At 50.8% G+C, this 26,707-nt stretch overlaps 2 long non-coding RNA genes across 2 annotated transcripts in view; one reads left to right on the top strand and one right to left on the bottom strand.

Moving 5' to 3' along the window:
• Window positions 1-26,707, top strand: part of LOC125643737 (uncharacterized) — a 73,634-nt gene that overhangs the window by 30,328 nt on the left and 16,599 nt on the right. The gene's annotated exons all lie outside the window — the stretch shown is intronic.
• On the bottom strand, window positions 11,795-14,539 carry LOC142073414 (uncharacterized). Its single transcript, XR_012670287.1, has 2 exons — window positions 13,866-14,539; window positions 11,795-12,609 (listed from the first exon to the last, which is right to left on the bottom strand). It is a non-coding gene; the product is annotated as an uncharacterized LOC142073414 (long non-coding RNA).

The raw sequence follows: 26,707 nt of genomic DNA, 5'->3' as shown, positions 1-26,707 counted from the left end.
CAGGGTGGGATTTGGAGGAGGAAAAGTCAGTTGACTTGTGGCTGCTTACAGGGAGCACCTGCCAAATTTGAGGGGAAGCATGGGGGAAAGCACAAAGCTGCTTGTGTGAAAATTTAACGAGTGGGTGATGGAGGCTGGCATCATAGGCCAATCAGAGGCAGGAGTCAACATCTTGATAGTGAATGAGGGATGATAGGTAGGGCGATGATAAGTTATAAAGGCCCTTGAAAGTGAAGACAAGTAGCTTATATTTGCTATGACAGAGAAGGGGAGCCAGTGGAGGCAGGCACAGAGAGGGTCAACGCGACAGGCTAGGAAAACATCTTTGCATCAGCATTCTGAGTGGTTAGGAGCAACGGAAGATAATATTTGCCACATCCAGAGAAAAGGATATTGTAGTTATCCAGATGTGAGATAATGGAGCCTGGACTAGAGTTTTAGCTGTGTGTTTGTGTGTCAGAGCAGAGCTCTGTGAGAGCAAGGCCTCTGCAGTGCCTGTGTGTCAGAGTAGGCATAGGCATGGGGACTAAGGATCTGGGGCGTGCTACAGCACCCCCAGGTTTTACATAGGACTCCGCTGCTGGCCCCCATGCCTGTGGCTCTGCTTCTGGCCCCCCCAAGTGGGGTCCCAGCTGACTCCCCCGCTCCCAGGGGCTCCGCTCCTGCCCCCACACTCATCTCCAGCTGTGGCCCCAGCCTCGGTCCCCTTACCCCTCCCGGAGACACAGCTCTGCTCCCAGCCCTAGCTTGGGGTGTGGGGGGAGCAGACAGGGTAAGAGGGCTGGCTTTCAGCACCCCAACTATTAAAAGTGTTCCAGCACCACTGAGAGTAGGGCCCATACAGAGTCATGTGTGTGCACATGTGCATGTGTATGTGTGAGCGAATTGGTGGAAATTTGGATCTGTCTACAAAACTCACACATAGGAAACAACTGCTTAGCATAGCTTCCCTGAGTGCCTATAGAGATGAGTTGGTGCATATCGAACAGAAATCAGGAACATTTTCATATTTAGCAGCGTTTGACCAATTCTGGAGAAACAGGAGATGTCACCTATAAGTGAGTGGCCTCCTTAGTATCTGAGTGCCCTCTCTTTGGCCCTTTATATGTGGTCCATGTAGTCTCCTATCCTTAGAACAGTTGTGGTATTCTGCAACTCACATTTTCACAAAATTAATATAATCACAGCCAAAACACTAGGTTAAAAAAACACTATTACAGCAAAATCAAGCACTGAAAGGTTAGGAAATGCCAGGATTAAAATTGTCCATGCAACCTTAATTCACCTTCCTTGTAAGGATGCATTAGGATAGAGTCTTGCCTGACATCATGTAGGAAGTCTGTGATTTGCATCCTTTTTCTTCTTACAGGCCTCTACCTTCTGCACACACCATCCCATGCACTGAGTGAAGCAGGGACATATAGAACAAATAGTGTATGATCATGTAGTTAAAAATGGACACATAATGCAAATATGCACCATGTTAAGGTCACGGGCCTCCTTTCTTATCTTTTGAGTGCATGACTTTGCAACTTTAACTTCCTTCGGTATGTCACTTCCTTGGGTTTTTAAAAAGAAAGCAGAAAAAAGTAAATTGCATCACGGGCAACTATACTGACCCCTATCCCCAGAGATCAGCATTATAGGTCTATCAAATTACACACACACACACACACACTGGACTGCAGGACCTTTAGATCCACAGCTCTGAGCTCTCTTTACCACCTGAGCTAAATGCATAATCAATCATACTAGTGGGCTGCTACCCTCTATATGGCCAAGCCCTCTCCGTGTGGACTACAGGGGGACACAACTCACACATTGCAGGGCAGAGAGGTACATAGCTCCTAAAGAGACAGCAGAGGGCTATTGGGAAACAGGATGATGTAGATTCCAATACTGTTTCTAGCTGAAAGACCTACTGCTAAGAAGAGACCACAGGACTTGGGGGGATTTTTGCAAGCAACATAGATGGTGGTAGAGGGTGGGGTGCTTTAAGAACATTTCACTCCAATCCCCGGATACTATATTGACAAGTACACAGCACTTACCAGCCACGGGCTAGTCCCATTGGTAGCTCTTGGGCCGTTTGCAATTCGAATCCTCATAGAGGATGCACCCAGCACCTGCACACACGAATCTATCCCGATTTTCTTCACTGCAGTGCCCATGGGCAAATCTATTTAACTAATGGTGGAGCTAAATGTGCCTTTTGGTCAGAGGGTTTGGGTTGGATCAGTTCCCAACGCCTAGGTCCCAAACCGGTGCTGCTAGGCCGCCTGGTCTGGTCTTTATATTCACCTCGGTCTAGGTTTGCACCAGAGAACTGGGGTCTGCAGCTGTGAGGAGTGAAGGCAAGGTGGAAGGTTGCTTAGCACAGCAAAGGCTGAGCCTGGTAAACGAGCTACTGCCCCAGCTGTGAAGGAGGCTTCACAACTAAAGAGGCCATGTGGGCAGCATGGCATTAAGCCCTTCCAACAGCGAGTCCCTGAGCCCCCCCGATGTGCTGCGGTTCCACTTTAGCAGGAACTGACGGGTTCCACCTCCTCAGAGAAGCCTTAAGGTGAAAGCTGCCCACCGGGGTGCGATCTATTTTCAAACGCCTAAGTGGGAGGGGAGGGGGAGAAAGGCCAGCCCCCCTGCGCGGCTCAGCCCAGGGAGGATCTGTGGCAGGTAGTTGAAGGGGCCTGGCTCAGAGAGGGACACGCAGGAAGGTAAATACAGAAACACAAGCCAAACAAGCAGGGCACAGAGTCAGGGATCCAGGCTGCCCATGCCAGGCTGGGTGAAGGCCTAGGTGCGGACACTACTCGACACACACCTAGGTTGGGAGATCCAGCACCTGCACCGACCCCAGCTTTCTAACTAGGGTCCTCGGGTACTTTGGGATTGACCAACCCACTAGGAGTCCGGCAACTGTGGGGGGTTAATTAGCCTGTTACTCGAAGGGCAAATTCTTCCTCTCAAACTGTGACCCTCAGCGATTCACTGACTTCAGGAACCTTCTCAGCCTCGGCAGAAAGTGGGAGGACGAGTTCCCCTTGCCCCTAGGAGAGGAGATCGGATAGACTTGGGGGGCTAATAGGCACATGCGAATATGTGGGTTTTTTTAAAATCCACCACATTAACCCCTACTAAAGCTGTAACTTGCCCCATACGCCTGCCTTCCCATAACTCCTGCACACTTGATTTATTATTATATATTTTAACATGCACACACCCCCCACATGCTATTGTTTATTAAAAGACTTATCATTCCAACCGGATCGCCCCAAACTCGTATTTTGAAGGGGCATGGGGATCGGATGGCATTTTTCAAAAATGCTCGTCGATGTTTGACTAAATGGAAGGGGGAGAAAATATTTTAGAAGGCAAATGGCTTTATTCGGATTTAAAGCGGTACAGGTCTGTCCATTTCACACACACTCTGGCAATGAAAAATTACATTTGACCCTAGCCTAGCTAAACTGCGAGGAAGAGCGCTTGGGCTACTGGAGATGATTCTAGTCAGGAGGTGGCACAAAAGGAGGGTCCCTTTACATTGATGGAGTAAGTGACCTCCCCACTCCCCTGCAGAGATGGACCTCTAGGCAGCCCTGGCTGGGGGGGGGGGGGGAGTGCGCACTTTCCCCCGCCCCCTCCCCACCAGCGCAGGGAATTTATTTTTGAAAATAGGGAGAAAATCGCATAACAAAACAACCAAAAAGGCGCAAACTCTGAAGGTGGATTATATGAGGCCTGAGGAGGTTGTACGAACTTTTCACTTTGACTAAGCAGCACTCAGATGTGGTGGCACTGTGCTTTGGGGAATAGGCCCCTAGTATTTGCAGGGGGGTGGGTGATCTAGTTGGGATTTCTCAGTTCTCAGAGGCAGATTAGACAGGCAGAAACACAGACCTTAGCTAGGCACACAGACCTGTCCCTAGCAGACCGTTAATTGAATCTGATGTGTATTATTTTACTGTGTAGTAATATGATTTACTGTGTTACAATATCTATATTGCTCATCACCGTAGGACCTGGTGTGTCAGAGACAGGTTTGTATGGCTGAATCGGGTCTGTGTGCCTATTAATTAAAAGTGGAATAGACCCACTTTTAACCCAGTCAGGTTTTTAATAAAGAATACTTATTGCAAAAATTGACTCCGACTTGCAATTAGCTCGGAGTCATTTTTATCTTTTCAAGTCTGTTCCAGCCCCTATCCCATTTGTTCCGACCTGGGTTTTTTCCCCTCCTTTTTCCAGATCCTCTTTTCTTTACCCCTCTGTCTGTAAGTGGTACCATGCGAGAAAATTGCTATTCGCTGGCAACACATATCACATGGAGAGATCAAATTTCCTCACAGACTAGCAGAATTTAAAGATTTATGGCAAAGACAAAAAAATCGAAAATAAAACCCTCAAATATCCTGCCCCATTGAGCAGAATCCGCGAGGAGAAAGTAATGAGTTTAACTAGAACCGAGCAAATAACTGATCTGTAAACTTTTATTTATTTTTCTGTTTCCAAAATGTCAGTGAAAGTCTCAGATTTATTCATCGCTTGTGAATATTTCTGTAAAAGGGTTTCTGCTGTGAATAGTGCATTCATAGCTCATTCATTGCGCATATTCAGAAATCAAACTTCCACACTGTGTCTATGTCGGTCAGTTGCCTAGTCAAAGGTATGGATTCAGTTCGGGGATTGGGTGACCCATGTAATTAACCAGCACAGGGTGAATTTCAAATGTCACAATCGAATCCACCATTTAAAAATCGCCTTCTGCAATAATTTGCCCATTCACTTTTAAAACCCGCTTTCCTAGAGGAATCCTGCTACTAAACTCCAGCACGGCAATAGTTCCAGAAAGTGAACGCAAAAGGATCACAAACACCGTTGGATCAAAATTCTCTTTCGAAGTTCAAACGAATATTCAGAGATTTCACCGCAAGTATCTGTTCAGCTCCAACGGTTAACCTGGACATGTGTTGTCAGACTAACATTTAACAGGTCCATTCCCATCTCTCCACACCTCTAGTGTGACATGTACTGATGTCAGACAGATGGATCGATTAGATGTAGTTTGCAAAAGCTAAGTAATACAGCACAAGAGGACGGAGTGTGTGTTTGAGCAAAAGAGGCAGTGTATGTATGTGGGATATAAGTGTACATTTCTCTACGTGCAGGGGAACCTATAGCTATGTTAGAGAGTTTAGGAATAGTAAGCGAGTCTGGGGGTGCGCAAATACATACGCATATTATTTATATTAATACTAATTCTCTATTAACCTTAATTCCAAGATTATCATCTTCTAAAATGAGCTTTAAAAGACCAAATGGACATTTCTGTTCTGTAAAGAAGCTGCAGGATTAGGACGGAAACTTCCAATTCCATTAATAATTTCCACGGTCAAATTCAACCCTCCCCCCCATTACATCCCCGCTGACGGCAGAGCTGCGGCAGATTTTTGACTCTAGTTTACATGGACAGTCCGCAGTGAAGTGCCCCCCAGACCTGGCTCTCTGTATAACTGAGTGAATAATTCACAATTAGTAGATACAATTAATGCATCTCCTCTAGTCTCTTTACGAAATATCGGCCCGCAGGAAGCAGTTCGCTTGGATTTAATTTTATGCGGGTTTATTTGACAAATATATTGTCCTTTTATGTTTTTATTCCAAGGATTGGCTGCCGATATTCCAGATTAGAGCGGTGCCGTTTAGTCCTCATTGGACAGGTACCACCAATCATATTGGTTTCAGTCTCCGGATTGGAGGAGGGTGACAGCCCATTTCAAATCCGGCTTCCACAAACACTGTTGCTAGTATTAGTTTGTTATTATTAAGACTGATTTCGATTACAGGAGGGCCTAAATAGCGTAGCTAAAATGGGGCCTCGCTGCTAAACTCTCTACAGACGCATCCTGTAAAACAGCCCCTGCCCCAAGAGCCCACCAACCGAGAGTCCTTTAATGGTCTTGGGAGGAGAAGGGGGTTGGTGGGGAAGGAGGAACTGGCTACCAGTGCGTAGGTTCCTCGGAGTAGCAGAGGCGGGCTCCGTTACTGCCTTCTACTGCACTGGAGACGCGGCGGTATGGGATTGGTAACCCCATAAGAGCACAGGAGCTGAGAATTGCCTTCCAGCACCGTGCTCCAGCAACACGACCTGGCCCCCGCCCCACCCCAGACCCGAGCGCTGGTTCAGGGGCTGCGGGCAAGGAGCATCAAGGCGGCTCCCCACTGCACAGTATCCTTCCCGTTCTTCCGCGCGGTCCTGCGTTTCACAGGCCGAGGCGGGCGGACAACGTGGGAATTCTCCGGCGCCTCCCCTTGGGCTATTATTCCTACCGGGAGCATCCCGCCTACGTGCACTCCCAAACAGGGCCTTCAGTTTGTGAGTTACTAATAGGGCCCTCGTGGGGGGTTTCCTCGCACGTGGGAAGCTGCCGCTGAAAGTCGCCGGGGGAAGGCTGCGGTTGCCAGCTGCAGCGGCTTGGCTGCCGTGATTTATGTTCTGCTGGGGCGTGAAAGACACTGGCCAACAAACTAGTATGCGCGGTGCATCCCCACAGACAGGCCTAGACGGATTCTCTCCTCTTTTTTTTTTTTTTTTTTCTTTAATGCATCTGCATAAAGGGACCTTTCAGGGCAGCCTGCAAAAGGGGAAAAGAAGAGCGCAGGCTGGCCAAGAGCCACAAAGCCCAGCTGCAGACAAAGCGGGCGGCGCTCTCACGCCTCACGACTTTTGTAATGTAGACAAGAAGAGAGCGAGCGAGCCAGCGCGTCTCTCTAAATAGGCGAAACAACAACGATCGACGCACCGAGCGTTTTTAAAACGCTCCCCAAAGCCGTTTAGACCCAAGGAGCAATGGGGCTCAGCAATGACCGGGGTGCTGCTGATGAGCGGCACTGAACCCCACTGAAGTCCAAGGAAAGACCTCAAGGGGGTTTGGGTCGGCCCCTGGATTCCCCAGGTTTGGCACCTCGGATAGATGGCAGCAGATCCGGAATAGCAGCAAGGGTTGAGGGGGCTGGAGGGCCTCTGGGGAGGTTCCCATTCACACCTCTGATGACACAGAGTTTCGCGAACCCCTTGGCAGGACTGTGGGGGTTTGTATGATCTCCAGCTGGCAGCAGAACGGCAGCTGCCTGGTCGGAGCAGATAGTGCGGGGAGACAGCAGGATTCTCTGTCCTGCCAATTGACTGGCATGTGCTCCGTTTTGATGCTGCCTTTCTTGGTTACCTCCTAAGGAAGATCCGGTGCCCCCTTCACAAAATCATTCTGGGCTTTGTAACGTCACACGCTAATGGCTCTGCTCCCTGCTGCAGATGAAGCCTTGCAAAACAGTCAGAAAGATGCCTTGGTTCTGTACAACACTTTTCCTTGGAGTGTTGTCCCAAAGCTCCCCCCCATACACAAACCATGTATTTTAAACAGTGCTGAGCACCCTAATTTCCCATTAAAGTCAAGGGAGCTCAGAACTTTCAGGAGTTGCTCAGCCAACAATCGTCCATCGCTCTTATCCCCCCTAGATCTCAAAGCTCCTTTCCGTGGATGTGGTAAGTATCCCCACCTTTAACACAGGGATAGCGAACCAGAGATAAAGTGACTTGCCCAAGAGCAGGAAGCAGGTCAGTGGTGGAGGTGGGGGAGAGAGGACTCAGGTGACTTGAATCCTACTCTAGTGCCCTGCCTGTTAGGCCACACAGCCTCTCCGAAGGGAATGCTCCTTTACTTTTCAGCGCCTCGTATCTGGGTGTGGGCCTCTCAGGCGCGAGAAAGCACAAGACCTTGCGTGGGATCCATGAAGTTACATAGGCATGGCCATGCTGCTGAGAGTCAACAAGGCCTAACTTTTAGGTGTCTAGCAAAATCACCGGAACTACACTGGGATGCACAGAGTAAGGCGCCTAGACAATGAATGGGGAGAGAGGTGCTTAAGAACGTGGTGCACAAAGCCAGCAGCCCCCTAAGCTAGCCAGCGGGAGACGTGGGTGCTGGGCCCCTCCCCTCTCTCAGGAACAGCACCCAAAGCCAAGCTGCAGCCTGCAGGGAGGCACCGATCTCTGCTGGCGATCTCCAGCCCCAACCTGTTGCCCGCAGTCAGGCAGTTTAGGGGCCTAAGGCGGTTCTTGCGGGAATGAGTTAGGCTGCCTTACTGCACACAAGCACCCCCCTTGGTTAGAGCAAGGATAGAGAGGTTCAATTCCCCCTTCAGCCAGAGGGGAAGGGAGGATCTGAACGGGGGTCTCCCACCGCTTTGGAGCCTTGATTGGAAGTTCTGCTGGGGGGCTCCCTCCCTCTCTCCAGCTGAAGCGGTTCTGCGGCAGCGAAACAAAGAAAAAGTGGTTGGTGTCAGGCCGTGGGTCTCCCCACTCCCAGGGAGTCGCCCTGACCACCGGGCTACAGAATCAGCCCCCCCCCCCCCCCGCCAGCTTCCTGCCCCGGCTCAAGGCCTGTTCCACTAGAACAGCCTGAGAGGCAATACAGGGCCCCGTGTGTGCTGCACCGTGGCGGGGAGGGTGCCCTGGCCTCTGTGTCGGCTGGTAGAAGGAGACTCTCTCCACCCACCCCCACTCTCTGCTAAGCTGCTCGCAGGCCCGGAGGAGGGAAGGGGGAACCTAGTGACTGAAGGAGGGGAGTGCCTGGATTCCTCCCCTCCCTCGGCGGTAAAACCAGCCCTCCCGGAACAGATCACAGAGGGCAGCGGTGGAGGCCTGGCAGGGGAGGGGGAGGGGGAAGGGCTGGCTAAGATGCCAGGCTCCGTCCCAGCACTGCTGCTCCCTCCGCATTAGGTGCCCTCCTTGCCCGGCCATACCCCCAGCGGAGCCAGCTCTGCTCTGGTTTTTCAGGGCCTTCGCCGTTCCCTGGGGGCCGGCCCACAGCGGTGGGGGGAGGACGAGGGCACGTGCTATCCTGGCGGGGACCTGTCACGGTCCCACCTTCCCGGTTTGGGAGCTTTCAGGGCTCGCAGGTAGCACCCGGGGCAGAGCTCCGCACGGAGGAGCTGCCCCAGGCTGCGCGCCGCGCTGGAGACAGCGTAAACCCGGCATTTCTCCATAACTGTCCGTACACCGCCCTCTAGAGGCCCAAAGGGAGCTGACCCGGGAGGGCGAGCAGACCCCCCTTCGCCCACTCCCCAGCCAGGGCCCTGCCCCGTCCGTGCCGCAGTGGATGGGCCAGCGGACGCCCGAGGCAGCCGGGACCGGCCGGGGCGCTGGCTGAGCGCACAGGCGAGGCTGGATCTCGCCCTCGCCCAGGAGCGAGCAGACAAGCCCGGCCTGGCTCCCAGGCTGGCAGGAGAAGGGGCTCTGCGCGCCTGCCCTAGAGCCGCTTGGCCGGGGGAGTTGGCATTGCTGAGAGCCTGCCAGCGAGTCCCACGGGCAGGGGCAGGGGGCGGCGGGGAGCCCAGTAGGAGAGGCGCGTGGCTCCGGCTCCAGCGGGCCCCGATCCTGGGAAAGCAGCGCCCGTCGGGGCTCATCTTATGTTCCTGTCGAGAGCGCGCCGGCAGCGTGCGATCGGCGAGACCCGGCCTAGGTGCTCTGCTCCCCGAACCCCCCAGGTACTCGGCACGGGCTTGCGCCCGCGCGGGTGCCAGGGAGCTGGGGTCACAAAGCAGGAACCAGCCTGGCTAGCAAGTCTCAACACGGGCAACGCAACTGCAGGGGAGCCAGGCGCTCTCCATGACACCCTCTGTCGGGGCTAGTCACTACTGCGTTAGCCTGGACTCCCTCTACGGCCTCCTGTCATGCTAAGATGCCAATGAAATAGTTCCCTATGGCGCCCCATAGGTCCCTTAGCAGAACCACACACGTGGTAACTAGCAGGCAAAAGAACAGTGCAGGGGAACCAAACTCAACCGTCAGATTCATCAGTCGTTTGCCGGGCTGTGAGGGGCATGGCGGGCTGAATCCCTTGCATTGGCCTGCACAGTTACACTCTTTTAGCAGTCCAGTGTAAACCTCGACAGGTCCTTATCCCTTACTTTGCAGTTCGGACCTGTTTCAGGGTTGGAAAAGCGTGGTTTCCCCGTCCCTGTTTGATATTTCTTGCAGGGCGCTTGCGGGAGATGTGACTAACCTCAGGTGGGTTACAGGAAAAATCGTCTTATCGGAGTTGCATTATACAGGGGTCTTTCGAAGGCACTAATGCAATAGCTCTGCAGTTGGGGTGTCCTCACCCTCAGAATAGGAGTTGTCTGAGACGGAACCTACAGACCGAAAGGGCTATCACAGACCACCTGAAAAGGGGATATAAACTAGGGAGGTGTTCATGTTACAAAACCAGTCCCACAGCTGGCACCCTCCTGGGCAATCGGAGTTTAGGGGCTAAGAAGCGGCGATGGAGACTGACCTCCCCTCTGAGCCCTAGAAGGGGGTCATGTCTAGGTCCCAATCCTGCAAACACTTACTTCCGCGTTCAGCTCTACCTACACCACTAGTCCTATAGAAGTCAAACGGACTAGTCAGGAGAATAAAGCCAAGCAGTGAACCAGTGCTTGCAGGATCCGGGCCCAAATGCGCCGCGTAGCACATTGGTAGGGGTGGAGGGAGCTTGGCGGGTCCCATCTGCTCTGAACTGGGAACTTCAGGACTCTCCTTCTGGCTCTTTTCACCAGCACTACGTTCCCCGATGCTCCTCCTGCACCTTCAGTTTACACGAGGCAACCCCAGGGCTCCAGAGAAGGCCTCCTCTCTGGGGTCCTTTCAAACCTGGCTCCTGCCCGGCCAGGAACACACTAGGAGAACTGCAGGGAGAGCCCTGCGCGGACCAGCTCTCGGCGAAACGGGAGGGACCCGTTGGATAGCAGAGGGATTAGGCCCCAGCCAGGGTAACGTGCCTGGCTCACCTTCCAGCCCACGGGGCAGGAAACTAGACTGAGACAGCTCGGGTTTCTGCCCTGTTGTAGGAATGGCGCTCAGGTACCACGGTGATGGGTGACCACGCCTCGCCAGCGGGGTCAGGGCATCTCTGACTGTAGCACCAGGGGAATCTGCTGATGAGCAAAGATCAGACGGAGGCTGAGGAGGAGCCAGCTTTTGATACCGAAACCGGGCAACCCCGCAAGGGGTAACGCACTGTGAGAGAGGCCCCGTCACTACACAACACAACACCCCGGGTGTCGAATCCCCCCTTGTCAGCATTGCAGGAGCGCTCCCTTACTTCCCGACCCATTTGCCCTAAGGTCTCGGAGGTTTTCCTAGAGATTGGGGACCAGCGTCCAGCCTCCCCGCCGCACCCTCACACCTGCGCCGTGTGGTTCACAGAACAGTCGGAGCCTGCTACTAAAAACAGCCTGAAAAGCAGGGAAACCATCTAAGGGGCGGGGGGCGGGGAGAGCGAGCGAGCGCTGGGCAAAGATTTCAGAAGCATAAAATAAAAAGATGCGAAAATGTGGGAGAGTGGTTTGGGGATAATTAGCCTTCTTGATGTGGTTGGAGAGCTATCTAATCCAGAGGAGCCTAGAGGCATCATTACCGAGACAATATTTCAGGAAATCCAATTCATTGGAGCAAAAATATGACATTCATTTTCTGGTTATGTTATTACAAATATCCTTCAAAGACGACGTTTCATGAGCTCACTGTCTCACTTTTCTCCCCCGATCAGCCGACACCCTATCTACCTGTCAGTGTGGAAAGGAGTCACACCTCTGCGGACCGCTGGCCAAAAAGACTGCACCCCAAATCAAACGACAGAAAAGCATGAAGGGGAAACCCCCCTTCTACTAACATTCCCCCTGCCATTCTAAGGCCCGGTGAGATTTACAGCCTGCTGCAGTGGATAAAGTGGGCGATAGAAGCGATCTCTGCCACGTCAAACCTCAGTGCAACTTTATGTATCTATATAAACACTCAGAAGAAGAAAAAAGCCTAAATCACGGTTTGCGATCTGCCGTTGGGGGGGGGGAGGTAAATCAATGTCACCCAAGATTTAATATTAAGCAAGCTACAGCTTGGATTTCTGTTGGCTGCCCTGTCAATAGCATTTTTGTATGATCACCATTTGGTTTCTCATATTCGAATGTGCTGTGTGCCCCCGAAATGTACAAATAGAAACCCACTTATCTTAAGAATTTCATCTCTCGCGGTTTGATGCATGGTATTATTTTAGAAAAGTGTATATATAATTTCCAAGAGAATAAGATAGAACCCCTGCGATGCAGAATGCACGGGCACACACAAGCTCTGTGCAGGGCCCTAAAGCCAGCTCGATGCAAAAACGATACCCTTCCATGCCCCAAATCTCTATTAAAATGCCATCATGTGAACCATTTAACACTTGAACTTGCACCTTTCCTGTGCGCAGTCCTTACGCACGCTAATATTTCTGTTTAAATCAATGGGACGAATCACCCCAGCAAGGATTACTTCACACCACTGAGGATGGAAGGATCAGGATAATATTTCTTATTTTCTTTAATACGTGCAATGATTGTTTTCTCTGTCCACCAACATCTGACAAATCGTTGCGTCTCTGGACAAAAAAATCTCTCTCTTCCGTCCACATCCTCACACCGTCTTGTGTTCCTTTGTTTTTTCCCGGGTTTTGTTTCTGTGTGTGTGTTTGTTTTTGTTCCTGGAGCGGGTATTGTTTTTGCCTCATCCGAGGAGTGCTGTTCTCTGATCTGAAAGCAGGGAGGGATAAAGCGGCTGTTGTGGATTATTGAGGAATAACATTTAGAGGCGCTTCCAGAAGTTTGACAGGATCTGACCACTCAGGATAAAATAAACACACAGCGGACAATACACGTTCATCCAACTGGTGGATAAAACTCCCAATTCAGCAATTGCAGCCTCTCTGCAGAGTCTCTATCCATTTCTACGTGACAAATCATTAACAGGTGAAATAAGAAATTCGCTCCCCTGCCCTTTGAGGGGAGGGGGCAGCATCTTACATGTGAGTTGAAAACATTCGCTCCAACCCACTTTCACTTATGGCTTCCAGATGCTGGAAGTGGGGCACTCTGCTTTGACTTTTGCACATTTTGGCAACCTCGCAGTTCCTGGTTATTGATCCCTTCGAGAAAGGAACTGGGGGAGGATTCCGAGGGGCTCACAGCTCCGAGGGGCTGCATCTTTGGGATACCCCAGTCCCTGACTTCCACCCTCACGTTTATTCTCATCCAAGTGCAGACCGGAGTGAAACCTTAAATATCCAAACTGCTGATGAGACCTGAAATATCCAAATATCCTTACTGCTGATGAGACCTTAGTGATTCGGTTATTTAAATGTCAGGGATAAAGCCCCAGAAAGCTGGACTGCAAATGACTCCCTGGCAACTCAGCGTGGCAGTGTTTTTAAATCCCCTTGATTTTTAAAAATTGAAATCCTGTTCTTTTAGAGTCTCCCTGGGAATTGGGTTCCCAACAAAAGTGGGCAGGAAACCTCTTAGGTTTTTGTTTTGGCAGCCATGCAGGGACTATTATATTCAACGGCTGGTTTAAATCTTCGGGCGAGCAGGAGCATTCGGAGTGAGTCCGGATCGCTGTTCGCGGCAGGTAGAGAGATCAAGTTGCCCTGAAAGGAGCAACAGGGAGGGACTTACTCCAAACAAGCCAGCCCGCCCTCAGCCCTGCGCCGGGCTCCCTACATCGTGCGCGGGAGAACACCGGGAGAAGGGACATTTCCTCCTGTACTGCTGGCTTGCTCCTCTCGGCATGCTCCAAACGCGGTTCAGAGCGAGTTCGTACTGATCCGAGGGCGCAGACGGGTATGCCTGAGTGCAAGAAAGTAGAGGACACTGGAGCACACACTGAACACACACACCCCTTAGAAATCTGACCATGCCCCCCCTCGAATTCGCTTCATAGTCAACCTGGGCAATTTGACAGCCCCGGGGGAGTTTCCAAAGGAGTAAAATGAAGGAAACTCGAGGCTCACCCTAGATTAGCCCCCGTTAAAAAGCAAGTCGCTGCCGCTGGGAAGTCCCGGCAGGTTAAAGGGCTCAGACCTGTCCTCCTTTCATCAGGCAACACTCCTACAGAAATCAGCTGGGGCTCCTGATCCTTTCGCCTGCCCCCTTCCACCGAATCAGATTTCTCTGCTCGTGAGCCAGAGAAGTGCTACGGGCTTCACTGGGACACGTGGACAGTGCAAGATCGAGCCCATTGTCCCATCTCTTTTTTGAGGAAGGGTGAAAGAAATCCCAAGGAAGCCTGTGACGGCCGGACTTGGTCTCTGCTTCCCTTCAGAGGCCTTGCAAAGAGGGCAGGGCGTTTAAAAATAACGTTTAGTCCTTGTAGCGGGAAAACCGATGCCCCGTGGTAGCTGGCTGTGACGCAGAAAGGCTTTCCAGTCCTCTGTAGTACTCCCAGCTCTGTGAGCAGAAATAGGAAAGGAAAACGCACATAGCGATGCGGGGGGAAAAGGGCTGCCCCTTTCCTACCTCTCACTCTCACTTTGACACAGCGAAGAAGAGTCAGGGAAATGCCGGGCTCTTCACTCCAGTCTGTTTGGTGCTTCATGCTTTGTGTTCAGAGAAAGAGAGGGAGAGAAAACTACGAGAGTTTCTTATCCACCATTCCTCCAATGCAGGAATTATTAGGGTGTCTCCGTGTACCCAGGAGATGTCGGGGAGTTGAATTCTTTGAAAGGTCATGCAAAATATGCGCTTACAAAATATTGGTAAGTGCAGAGAGATATTTTGCATGATCGATTTAAAAGAAAGCAGCCGAATAATCCCTGGAATGTAAACTACCTAATTTTGTATTCGTTAATCCTAGTGTGAGAGAGGTATAATGTGTGTGCGTGCTTGTATGGACATTTTTGTATGATATGTTAAAAAGAATTCACCTGCATATGGCTTGGCAAGTGAGTCGCAACATAGCGTATGTGCCAGGACTTTGTGTCTGTGTACACTGTCACAGACATATCATCTAGCGGTGTGCATACATACAGACACAGAGCCCTAGCAAACACAGAAATCTGTAGTTTATTTTCCATGGGATATTCAGTCGAATTATTTGTAACATGCAAAAATACACACGCGCGCGCATATGTGTGTGCGTGCGCGCGCGGGTCCCCGTGTGTGTGACAGTGTTCACACAAACACGAGTGTGTGTGGCTTACTTCTTGAGGGTTATTCAGCCGAATTCTTTTTCACCCATCATGCAAAATAGATAGAATTCAGCAATTCCCTATAATCCGAATACCTCGCTAATTGCACACCAACCTTATATCGGTCTATGTAAATACAGAGCCCCCCACTTCGCCTTCGACCGGCTGCGGGAGTGTGGACACGGTGCGTCTGGAGTCTCACCTGAAGACAACTTATTGGCGTTGTTCTGTTTCAAAAGGGCCAGAGCTGGGGTTTTACTCACGGTTTATTTAGTCAGAGGCTGTTGCTGTTTGGAATTCACACCAACACATTGTCATACGGGCACCGTGACTATCTGAAGCCATTGGCTGGCCGCGGCACTTACTACAGAGGGCAAGGCTGGCCAGAAGGCCGCCCTGTTCCAGCTGATTGTTCCTGTAGATAAGGGAGTGGGCACTGAAGATTTATGATCAGATAGTACCCAAGGCTTTGCTGATTCCTGCTCTCCCAACTGCTATAATCTAACTTTCAGATTCAACTCTGAGTCTGGTTGTTTTGTTTAATTAAACTCGATGTCAGCTTTAATTTTCTGCATGGACGGGCAGCCCTGCCTTTCTTGAAATTAGCATTTTGTTTATATATGTCATTGCACTTTGTATAGACCGGAGCTTACATGGGGCTCGGGGAGGTTATTTACAAGGTGTGGCCCCGGTACACACGGGTGCGGGGCTGCCCATTTGTCTAGGCAGCTTTAGTCAGGAAGGCTACTTCCCCGAGCCGCGGTGGGGCTGGAATGCACTTGGCTCTCTAATAAAAGCTTCGCTCCATGCAGGGGTCCTGCAGCCATGGTGCCCCGTGGACAGGGGCGAGGAGACTCTGCAGAGGGCTGGGGTTAGCTGGCCGTTGCTATTTCAACGGGAAGGTCAAAAAGGTGAAGAGGGGGCTTTGGTGCTTCGCAGAGTCGGGGAGGGTGGGGAATTAGATGGACAAGTGGACAACCAGGTGTGTGGGGAAGGCGCTTTAAAACGGATCAAAGCCGGATTTCAGGCTCTGGGGTGAGCTAATCCAGCCTCTGGAATCAGACACGTCCAGCCCTGCCCGCTCTCCCCCCTGCCAACTGCTGCCAGGGATCTGACCCTCGCTCTCCAGGGAGAGTCCCCATCAGAGCTGGGCAAGCAGCCCCGCAACGCCTGCAAAAGGGCGCGCGCCCGTGTGAGAGCCCGGGGGCGCCAGCCTGCTCCAGGTGTCGATGACTCCACACCTGGGCGTGCCAGAGGCTACATATGTTGGCCTGCTGGAGAGGTCTGAGTGAGTGGGGCAGGAACCTCGCCCGACCGACGTGTCCGCACACGGGCGTGTCTGCGCGTGTAGACATGCATGGCGCGGTGCGTGCGTGTGCTCTGTACCTGTGCGGGCCCCGGCTGACGGTGTCACTGCGGGAGCTACCTAAGCAGGTGAATGTTGTGTGGGCAGGACCCGGGAAGCGGAGCGGGAGGCAGAAAGCGGCAGCGCTGGCAGCTCCTGTAACGCGCACAAAGGAGCCGGGTTTACACGGTGGATTAGCTAAAGCCGATCCCTGCCGTCCGCCTTCCAAAGCTTCCCCCTTTTGTGGTTTGAAGGTCAAAATCCGCGACGCGTTTTATCACCCTGCTGGGGGGCAAGGCCTGCTGCAGGGAGCCCAGTGACTCCTGCTAACGAGTGTCAGGACCTTCCCCTGCCCCCTTCCCTGCCTTTCCCAGCCTGGGCTTTGCTGCAGCGTTTGGCACCAGGGCAGGCGGCTCTTGACAGACTCCCCGGAAAGGAGAGAGGCTCCCTGGTCACCAAGAGAGCTCTGGGAATGCGCAGCTCTGCGGCTGGGGTGGGGAGAGACGCCTGCTGCCAGCCGCTCCCGCCTGGGGTTCCCTGGCGCCTGGGGTTCTCTCTGGGCCTCTCTTGTTCCTGCTCTTCCCCTGCTCTGCTCGCCCCCCATCTCCGCCCCTTCCTCCGCTTGCGCTCTCAGAACAGCGCAGAGCCCTGTTTTGCTGTGCCAGGGTGGAGCGCAGCAGGGAGGCTGGAGGCCCTGGCTCAGCACCTGCGCTCCCGAGGCCGCCCAGTGCGCTGGCTACTTTGGCGCGGTGGCCGCGGGCAGCCTTTGCTGGCAGCGCTCCCCCTGCAACGGGGGCCTGTTCCCAGCGGGGACAAGGGCTAATGACCAGGCCCCGCCTGGGGGTGGGCGCGGGGGGACGGGACACGCCGCAGGGGGCCCGGGATTTAATCACAGCCAGAGGCAGCTACAAAGTTTGTTCCTCGTAATTATGAAAAAAGTCTCCCCGCCACTCTGTGATCCGCAGGTGCCCGCACTATTACCCCTCTGCCTGGCGGGAGAGGCGGGACAGCTCGGGAATGACACACCGGGCAGGGCGCGCTTGACCTGCCCGGGAATGGGCTGCTGTCTAAGGACCCCCGCTGGCTTCTCCTGCCTCCCCGTCCTCCCCGCTCCAGCCCAGCTCCGAGCCTGATGCCTCCGAGCCGGGGCTGGGGCCAGGCACAGGGCAGAGAGCTGCTTATTACAATTCAATCGTTCCAGCCTTTGCTGAGGCCCCGGTCCTGCACAGACGTGCTCAGCTTCACTACCCCGCGTAGTTCGACCCAGTTCAACGATGGCCGGGCGCGCCGCATTAAGCACAGCGCGGAAATCGTTGCAGGATCTGGTCTTAGCGGTGGGATCTTTGCGGCAGGACCGCCTCGTGGGACATTTTTAGAAAGAAGGCGCATCTCCCACCCCTCTGTCATGCTCGCCAGGGGATCTACAGGGGTACTATTTCCCCATCTCGTCGGGGCTAGTCAGTCTCCCACTGTATGAAAATACATCCACCGCCCACGCTGGCTTCTGCTTCGCCTCTGGAGCGCAGACCGGAGCTGGCAGAGCGAGGAAGGAGCTTTGAAGTCTATGAGAGAGAGACAGTGTGAGCAAAATGCGGGTCCAGTGAACACTGTCAGCAGGCTCCCAAGAAAAGATAGAGGAGCCCAGCCCTCATCTCCCTGAAGAGGGGAAGAGGTGCACCCCGGGGACTGGCTACACTTCAGAAGATAGCAAGAGGGAGATGCTTGACTAATGCAGCCGCGAGGGGAGCGATGCTCCGCCGGTGAATGGCAACTTGCTGAGCAAAAGATTTTGTATCTAACAACTCCGCTTTCTCAGTTCCATCCCCGGAATTAGCTTCCCCCTCACACCCTGCTTTGTGTCCAGACTGTCCGTGCCCCAGACGCGCAGTGCCAGCAAACCCCCTTCAATTTCTAAGTCATTTCACTTTGGTAGGGGAGCAGGGACATCTCTCTTTGGCCGCAGGCTTTTTCAAACCAAAGAAGGGCTCTCAGAGGCGCAAATAACTCCAATCTACCCGGCTCCAACTGGGCCAAACTGAGCTGTCCCGCGAGGAGACACTGGCCCGATCACTTCTTGGGGAAACGAAGTAACGGCACTATTAAAATGTCACCCCCGTAAACCGTTCCGATTAGGGTTATTCAGTCCCTTTACTGCCCGCCGTCCAGGGAAATGAGCAATTACCCGGGTTCGTCTCTGCCATCTCTACGGAGTGGAGCAATTTCAGACTCCGGAGGGGAGAGCCAAGGCTGAGTTGTGCAAACCCACCACCGCACAGCGTGGCTTTTCTCCCCCCTTTCTGCCTTTACTGATCCACGGGGCTGCAGTGGCAAAGGTCGCAGAAGGGCCCGAGGGGACGCGCCGCAGCCGCCCCTGGCCCAGGTGATACATCTGGGGGCGTTTTGAGGACTGATCCGAAGTGAAGGGCATTTCCGGGCATGCCCGCCGCGCGCGGTGGCTGGATTAAGGGCGCTTCGAGCGAGCGTTGGCATTTCCTGCCTTCTTCCTGTTTATAAACGGGCAAACTGACCTGGGCACCAATAAAATACACGTTCGGAATTGCATTGCTTATCCTGCTAGCAATACTATAATTATCAAGTAACAATGATGGAGGCTGTGTAGGGTATCCAGGTACACAGCACACAGGTGCGCCACAAAAACGTTAGTCACAAGCAAGAGACACCAGTGACAGAGGAAAGCCAAACCCAAAGAGATCCACGAGCCACTGTCTTCCTCCTAAACCTTCTTTCCAGCTGCCCCAAAGGTAGCAAAGGACTTTGCACGGGATAAATTACTCCCGGAGCTCGTTTTATTTTTCCTGTCTACACAGTTGTTCCCGGCTTGCTCCTCTTTCCTGTGAGAAACAGGGGCAACGCGAGCTCCATGCACTGGGGAGAATTATGTTGAGTGAGAAAGGAGGGCTAGAAAAGATTCATTCTCTAGAGCTTCAAAATAGATTTCCTCCGGAGTTGGATAAGAAAGCAAAGCTCAGCTGTGCTGATCTGCAGCAAAGGCGCCATGATAAATAATGATCCTAATATACCCCCCCTGCCCCCAGTCTCCCAGCCGTTCCAAAAGGTATAATCATTTCCTAAAAGCGCCGTGCCGGCACCCACATTAAAGACCTATCCGTCTGACCCCGACCCCCCGCCCCCAAATTCTATCCCTTCCCCGGCTGTGGGCAGGACCCAGGGGATGAGCCTTTATTCAACTGTCCTTCCTCTGCCCAGAGGCTCGCAGCCCAGATCCGCAATAGGCAGCGGCGTCTCGAGAAGATGTTAAATTCGTTCCAGGCGGAAATTAGGCGGCAGAGCCGGATGCCCAAATCCGAAATGCCACCCCCTGAAAGGAGTTCGTGTGTCTAGGTTGAATTCCTCTGCAAAAATGGATCCCTGAATCCAGAAAGGACCCAACCGAGGCTGCATATTTGTTACAAACTAAGAGCTAGACACACACTTCTGGGCTGTACTTTAATTTATTTCGTAGGGTCCCCGCTTCATTATTGCGACGCATTCCCTTTCCTCCGAGAAACAAAGATCTTTAGGATAGTCCCGGTAGTTATTTTAATAAACGTAACATGAAATCATTTAATTGGGACAGGAATAAAGTTTTCAAAGGCAGATGAATTTTAACCAAATCCCCATCAAGAGTTCCTAGGATAAGCAAAGAAAACGGATGGCCGAACTGACTGCTCGGATTGTCTCTCACCACTCGAGTCGCTGTATATTGCGCAAAAATCGCACCCTCCGTTTATTTTTCCAATATTGTGTGTCAAAGAGTCACTTCTAAGTGAGGGGAAAATCGTGAGATATTTTAATATTGCTGGAGGAATATTTTTAAAAGCTTTGAATTCGGTCCTAAACATTCAGGAAAAGACCCGCTCATAAACTACAACCGGATTTCTATTAAAAAGACCGACCGGAAAAATTAGCACAGCCGTAATAAACCATTTTTAAACATAGAACAACTTAGTGAAAAAGAATATAAGAAATGACTCATGTGTAAGGCAGAGATTTCGATTCATAGTAAAGGTAGGGGGTTTTCTGATGCACCTTTCACTTAAAAATAAGTTAAATACACTAACCAAAAATAATTAATGTAACATGTTATTAAAAAAAACCCACTAGAACGAGCAACACACAAATTCGCGTTTAAAATGAAATCGAATGGTTATTAAATCTTGCGTGTGGCATTGGGGCAATATATCTCATTGAAAGGGAAAGAAAGACTCTCCGATTAAAAGAAAGGAAGGTTAACTCTGTTAAAAAGTAAAGTTCAGAAACAGGGGGGAAAGGTGTTACCATATGGTAATTAAACTATATCTACAGCCAGTTAGGTCCGTTTAGAAACATACTAACTGATGCAATATCCGTGTATTTGTCTACCATATAAACACGTTAGATAATGAAGTTACCTCCCCCCACCCAATATCGAGGCTTTACTGGCTAGGAGGTCGATGGAAGGAACTTTCCTTGTTTGCATTTCCCTGAAGGTGAAAAGGTCGCTGTCCGATCATTTGGTGCTGAAATGGCAAGAAACACCAGAACCCAAATGCTCGATAGAGAATCTCTTTCCTCCAGCCCTGAGAAAGTTAAGGTCAGTTTCCAGACACTCATTTCATATGCTCAAAACTTGGTCAACATCGCTTTGGGTGGGAGGAAGCCCGGTGTGATTGCTGAGAAGTATGTCTGAAGAAAAACTAGGCTTTCTTTGAATTTAAAAAGAGCTGGGAAGAACCTGAGCAGATACTTGATTACTGTTCGCTTCTCTCAAGGATCGGGGTTATACCAGGTCATGCAGCTGCTTCTTTCTTTGGTTTGTTTCCGTTTTAAACTGGTTGGTAGAAAACCCTGGAGAACTGAGTGGCGCAGTCGGATCTACCGAACTTGTGCGCTAGAGCCATTCTGGTCTTGCTTTGGCTCAGTGTGTTTAGGAGTGGTGGGAACACCTATGGCTTATGGAGAAGATACAAGTGGTGGAGCGCCTGTTTGCATTGGAGAAAGCCAGGGATATTAATGTTATGCTGCGGATAATGGGGGAAGACCTGAGCCATTGGGTCCTGCTTAAAGCCCCACTCCAGCTGACTTTAATGTTCTTTATTTTGAATGTAAATAGTGATGGTACCACAAATATTTATTGTAGGACACTCCGAAGAGGAATCTGGTCAGCTCTCTGGGTACAAGGAGCAGGTGCTTGACCTGGGGAAGCAGACAGGGTGGGAAGGCTCAAATCACCAACTAGGAACCAGAAGGGCAGAAGGACTGTGACTCCCCTAGCTTTAGCAAGTAGCCCTCTGGCAAACTAACTAGGTGGAATGGCAGGAGAGAGGCTTTCCCCCACTCGCCCTGACACCCCCTTGTTCACTTGAAGGCATATCATTTGGCCCTGGGACAGTTCTGCCACTGGCTACATTTGCCAACATAGCCTCTCCGCTGAGCTCTCCATTCCCCTTCTGGCAGGTGCTTGTCCTATGTTTGATCTGACACTGAATTCCATCTGGACAGATGGACTGAGCACAAGAAGGCCAGGATGCCCCTTCTTTCCTTCTCTGTAGGCAAGACATTCTCTGGTTGGCTTTGGCCTATGGCCTGTTTTACACACACTCAGTCCGCCACGTGGGCCTGGTACGTCAGAGTGACACTCACCAGTCCCATAGGGGGCGGTGGGGCTCCTGGTATGAATGTCCACAAGGCGCTTTGGCAGGGCCTAGAGAAGGGCCAGTAACTTTGTATGTGCTCAAGTACGTTGGCCTGCAGAGCTAGCATCATGCTGGTGCTTTCTCCTGGAGGGGAGCAGAGGTGCCAGGAGGTGGATGGCAGGGCGCACCTAGAAGAAGTGATGGAGCTGGGGGAGGGGCAGCTGGGGGAATGGCTCTAGGGAATTCAGTGGAGGTGGCCAGGCTCCAGACTGATCCTGGGGAGTGATGTGCTGGTGATGGGGGTGAGGCCGTAATTCCTAGCTCCAGGCAGGGCTTAGCTCTGAGCCAGACGCAGAGAGGCCAAAGGCAGGGAGTATGGCAAATGCCATGGGTCTAGATGTGGGGACGATCTATAATCACTACTAGTTCTTCTTTGGCTGTGGAGCCCCAAAGGGGTGGAAATGTATCATTATATTCTGTCCACATTATCACGCTGAGGTACAGCACATAGGTCATATGCAACTGGGTATGTGAGGGTAAGAAAGAGGGAAAGACAAGATCCGATTGTGGGATGACGCAAAAACTATCTTGCTTGGGCCTGTCATTGCAGAAATGATATGAGAGCCATTTAGCAATGTGCAAATAACCCCCTTGCAAGAGAGCCAAGGCCAATAAGCCTTAAGATATCTATTGAGTAAGTGTCCATGGACCAAGAGCATGACCTACCCCCTCATAACCTACCCTCACTTGCACCCAGGCTACTTCACGGACATTAATATTGTTGCAGCAGTTTAAACAAGAGAATTTGGTCCAACTCATCTGGAGAGAAAGGAAACCCAATTTCCAATGCCACTGAAGTTAATTGGGTTTCACCCACTTTGGTCAGTGAAGAATTTGGCTGGGAACCTTAACAGGAGTCAGGAATGTCATATGGGGAAATGCAGATCAGCTTTTAAGCACATAAATGGCCACACTATATTCCTAAGGGCCGACCTGAGCCTCCAGCGGAGGATTCAGACAGTTTAGTAAGGACCTTATATCTGGAAACAGAGCCCAATGTTTACAACCTGCTCATGTGGACCAGTTCCTCCCTTTGCTCTTGTCATTTACTTCCTTCCTTTATGGATACATGCAGCTGTCCCTCATCTTGAGCAGTCATTTCTCATCTATTCGAGAAAGCAGCATGGTCTAGGGCACTGGATTAGGACTCAGGAGACTGTGCGGTCTATTCCTGCCTCTGCCCAACTATACGAGCTTGGGCAAGTCACTTAATCTCTCTGCACCTCTTTTTTCCTTATCCCTCGTCTTGTCTACTTGGACTGTAAGCTCTTCAGGACAGGGATTGTCTCTGACTATATGCTCGTACAGTGTCTTGGAAAATGAAGCCCTGCTTTACAGGTGTTGAAGCAATATGAATTATGGTTAGTTTTATTCTCCTCTAGTCACCTTTTGCATTCTTGGAAAGTTTCACAAAACACGCATCAAATTGCAAGAGGAAGAATGCAAAAAACAAGCTATCCAAAAAGTGGGAAAGCTGGAGGGGTAGCAAAGCACCACATGGTCATTCATCTTAACAAAAAAAATTCAACCACATAAGGTACCATCCCAGACACCAAAGTGTTTACTGCTGTGATGTTAGCACTGGCATCCCCTAATCTGGGAGGACAGGGCCTCACTGCAGAGCTCCCATCCCTATTGATTTGATGATGATGCGGGTGGAAATTGTAATAAAGATACAAAACGCACCAGTCATAGAGCATCCTGAATTAGATCGAGGCTTCTTATAAACAAAGCCCTTTGAATGGAGAGCATTCAGAGAGACCAATAGCAGCAGGAAACTATAATTACGTTTAAATATTGTTAGCATCATTATCTTTTATCCGCGATCAGATTAAGACAATTATGGCATTTTCCAGAATTGTCCTGGCATTCTCTTGACCGCCATTATCTATCATACAGGAAATGTGATTTTCTCCCCGCTTATTTGGAGAATAGCCCAGCTGCGAAGTGCCTCCTATCACATCGGCTGGTGTCACCCGCATGCTACCCAATGTGAGCGTCAGAGCAGAATGGGTCCAGAATAGACCTTGCTGCTGCAAAGCCAGCCTCCCTCATTCTGGAGAAACAGATATTCCAAATGAAACATGGACTCTGGACATGGGAAAGCCCCATTCAGTCATATTCCTGGATTGATCCCCATAGTATTCTCCAGGGCTTTGAATGTCTGAGTCTCACCCATTTTTCCCTCAATTATCCCAATCCAAAACCAGCAAAAAAAAAAAAAAAAAGGCTTATTTTTCAGGCACTGCTGCACCAGGGAGATCACTGCACAAAGCTCACCAACTTCCCATGCCAGAGGCCTAATGGCTTGTTTTTCAGGCGCTGTAGCACCCGTGAGAGCACAGAGGATGGAGAAGATGGAGAGGAGGTAGCCAGCCATCTCCAGACCTTTTACAATAACAGTCAGCGAATGCTGGAGTGAGTGGGCTTGGCAAACACTGCTTCGTGCCCAAGAGGCTTGGTGAACAATTTACCAGAGGAACTCATTTCAAGAGATCTATTCTAAGTTAATTAAAGATGGATGGCTGGGGTCATCGCCTTGGCAACACTTAAGGATCGGAAGGATGCCTCATTAGGAATAGTGTTAACAAAAAAACATTTTTTTTTTTAAATCAAGACAATTCCTGGCACATTTTTATAAACATTCTCTTTTTCTCCCCCTCACTTGGTTTGCCACCCCATGGTAAACACACCAACCTGAAATTTCATGGGGGTTTCATGGGCATTTCATGGGGGTGCTGAAAGAAAGAGGGAAAGTGGAAATGAAAGGAAAGAACATTCCTCAGGTCCAGGCCAGGTTTGGCTTTGGGTCCTTCAGACTGGACCTCGGTCATGACTGACGCTGCTGCACAGTGGCTGTTGTGAACGGGAGGTGTGGCAGGGAAGCATTTCTAGGGTGGGACAAGGCAAGCGCAACATTCTCCAATGTGGGAGAGGCAGCAAGGGGCAGGCCTAACCAGGGCAGCCCAAAGGTTCGAGCTGGAGCAAACAAGCATGTGTGTTTGTGGGTGCATGGAGAGGTGTGTAAGGGAACTCCCTACTAAGTTGGGATTCATGGGCCATGGTGAGCTGTGCAGCATTTTCTGGTGGCCCACGGAAAATTGGCTGGGCCCATGATGCTGATCACTAATGAGTTTTGTATTGTACTAGCACCTAAAGGCCAGGGCCCCACTGCAGCTGGCATTGTGCCTCCCTATAACAAAGACAGTCCCGGCCCCACAAGGTTTACCACCCCCTACGGGTTTCCAGCTGTGAGAAATGGAGCAGATAGGAGAGGAGAGGAAATGAAGAGCCGAAGCAGACAGTGAGATTCACTTTTCCCCCCTTCAAAAGGACAAAACACGTGTCATAAATATAAAGGGAAGGGTAAGCACCTTTAAAATCCCTCCTGGCCAGAGGAAAAACCCTTTCACCTGTAAAGGGTTAAGAAGCTAGGATAACCTCGCTGGCACCTGACCAAAATAACCAATGAGGAGACAAGATACTTTCAAAAGCTGGAAGGCGGGAGAAACAAAGGCGCTTTCTCTGTCTGTGTGATGCTTTTGCCGGGGACAGAACAGGAATGGAGTCTTACAACTTAGTAAGTAATCTAGCTAGATATGCATTAGATTCTGATTTCTATAAATGGCTGAGAAAATAAGCTGTGCTGAATGGAATGTAGATTCCTGTTTTTGTGTCTTTTTTGTAGCTTAAGGTTTTGCCTAGAGGGATTCTTTATGTTTTGAATCTGATTACCCTGTAAGGTATTTACCATCCTGATTTTACAGAGATGATGCTTTTTACTTTTTCTTCTTTTAAAATTCTTCTTTTAAGAATCTGAATGCTTTTTCATTGTTCTTAAGATCCAAGGGTTTGGGTCTGTGTTCATCTATGCAAATTGGTGAGGATTTTTATCAAACCTTCCCCAGGAAAGGGGGTGTAAGGTTTGGGAGGATTTTGGGGGGAAAGACGTTCCCAAATGGGCTCTTTCCCCATTATATACCTGTTAGACGTTTGGTGGTGGCAGCAATAAAGTACAAGGGCAAAAGGTAAAATAGTTTGTACCTTGGGGAAGTTTTAACCTAGGCTGGTAAAAGTAAGCTTAGGAGGTTTTCATGCAGGTCCCCACATCTGTACCCTAGAGTTCAGAGTGGGGAAGGAACCTACAGGGAAAGGGGCTATACTCCACACCTGAACATAGCCTTACATGAACAACATACCCCCATATCTCAATGTCTGTACTTTGACCCATTAAACTTTTACCCCCAATCGGGAAGATTGCAGATTATGTATTCCTTATGCCACCCGTTCCTAAACCGAATTTCGCACCCCTTGATAATCTGTACCTTATTCCCTGATAACCAGAAACTTCTATGCTTAAACTCTGTACTGTTTTCTTTTTACTTCAACATCATCTTAATAAAATTTACCTCGGTCCTTAGAGCCAGAAAATCCACCTTCAGTTTGGTTAAAGGGACCCTGGGCTTGTGATCTGATGGCATGCAGCATTTCTCTCCCTGGGCTCTGAGGCAGAGGCTTAGGGGATGTCTGGCGCTATTTAAGTCCAACAGTTGTGGCTTTTTTTGTTGTTTTAATCCAGAAATTTTAACATCGCTGCCTGCTAACACCAGGCTGGGCCGAGCAGC

This window comes from Caretta caretta, chromosome 10 (genome assembly GCF_965140235.1).
Source record: "Caretta caretta isolate rCarCar2 chromosome 10, rCarCar1.hap1, whole genome shotgun sequence".
Classification (NCBI taxonomy): domain Eukaryota; kingdom Metazoa; phylum Chordata; order Testudines; family Cheloniidae; genus Caretta; species Caretta caretta.
The sequence above is the reverse complement of the archived record's forward strand: the minus strand, read 5'-3'. Positions and strand labels throughout refer to the sequence as shown.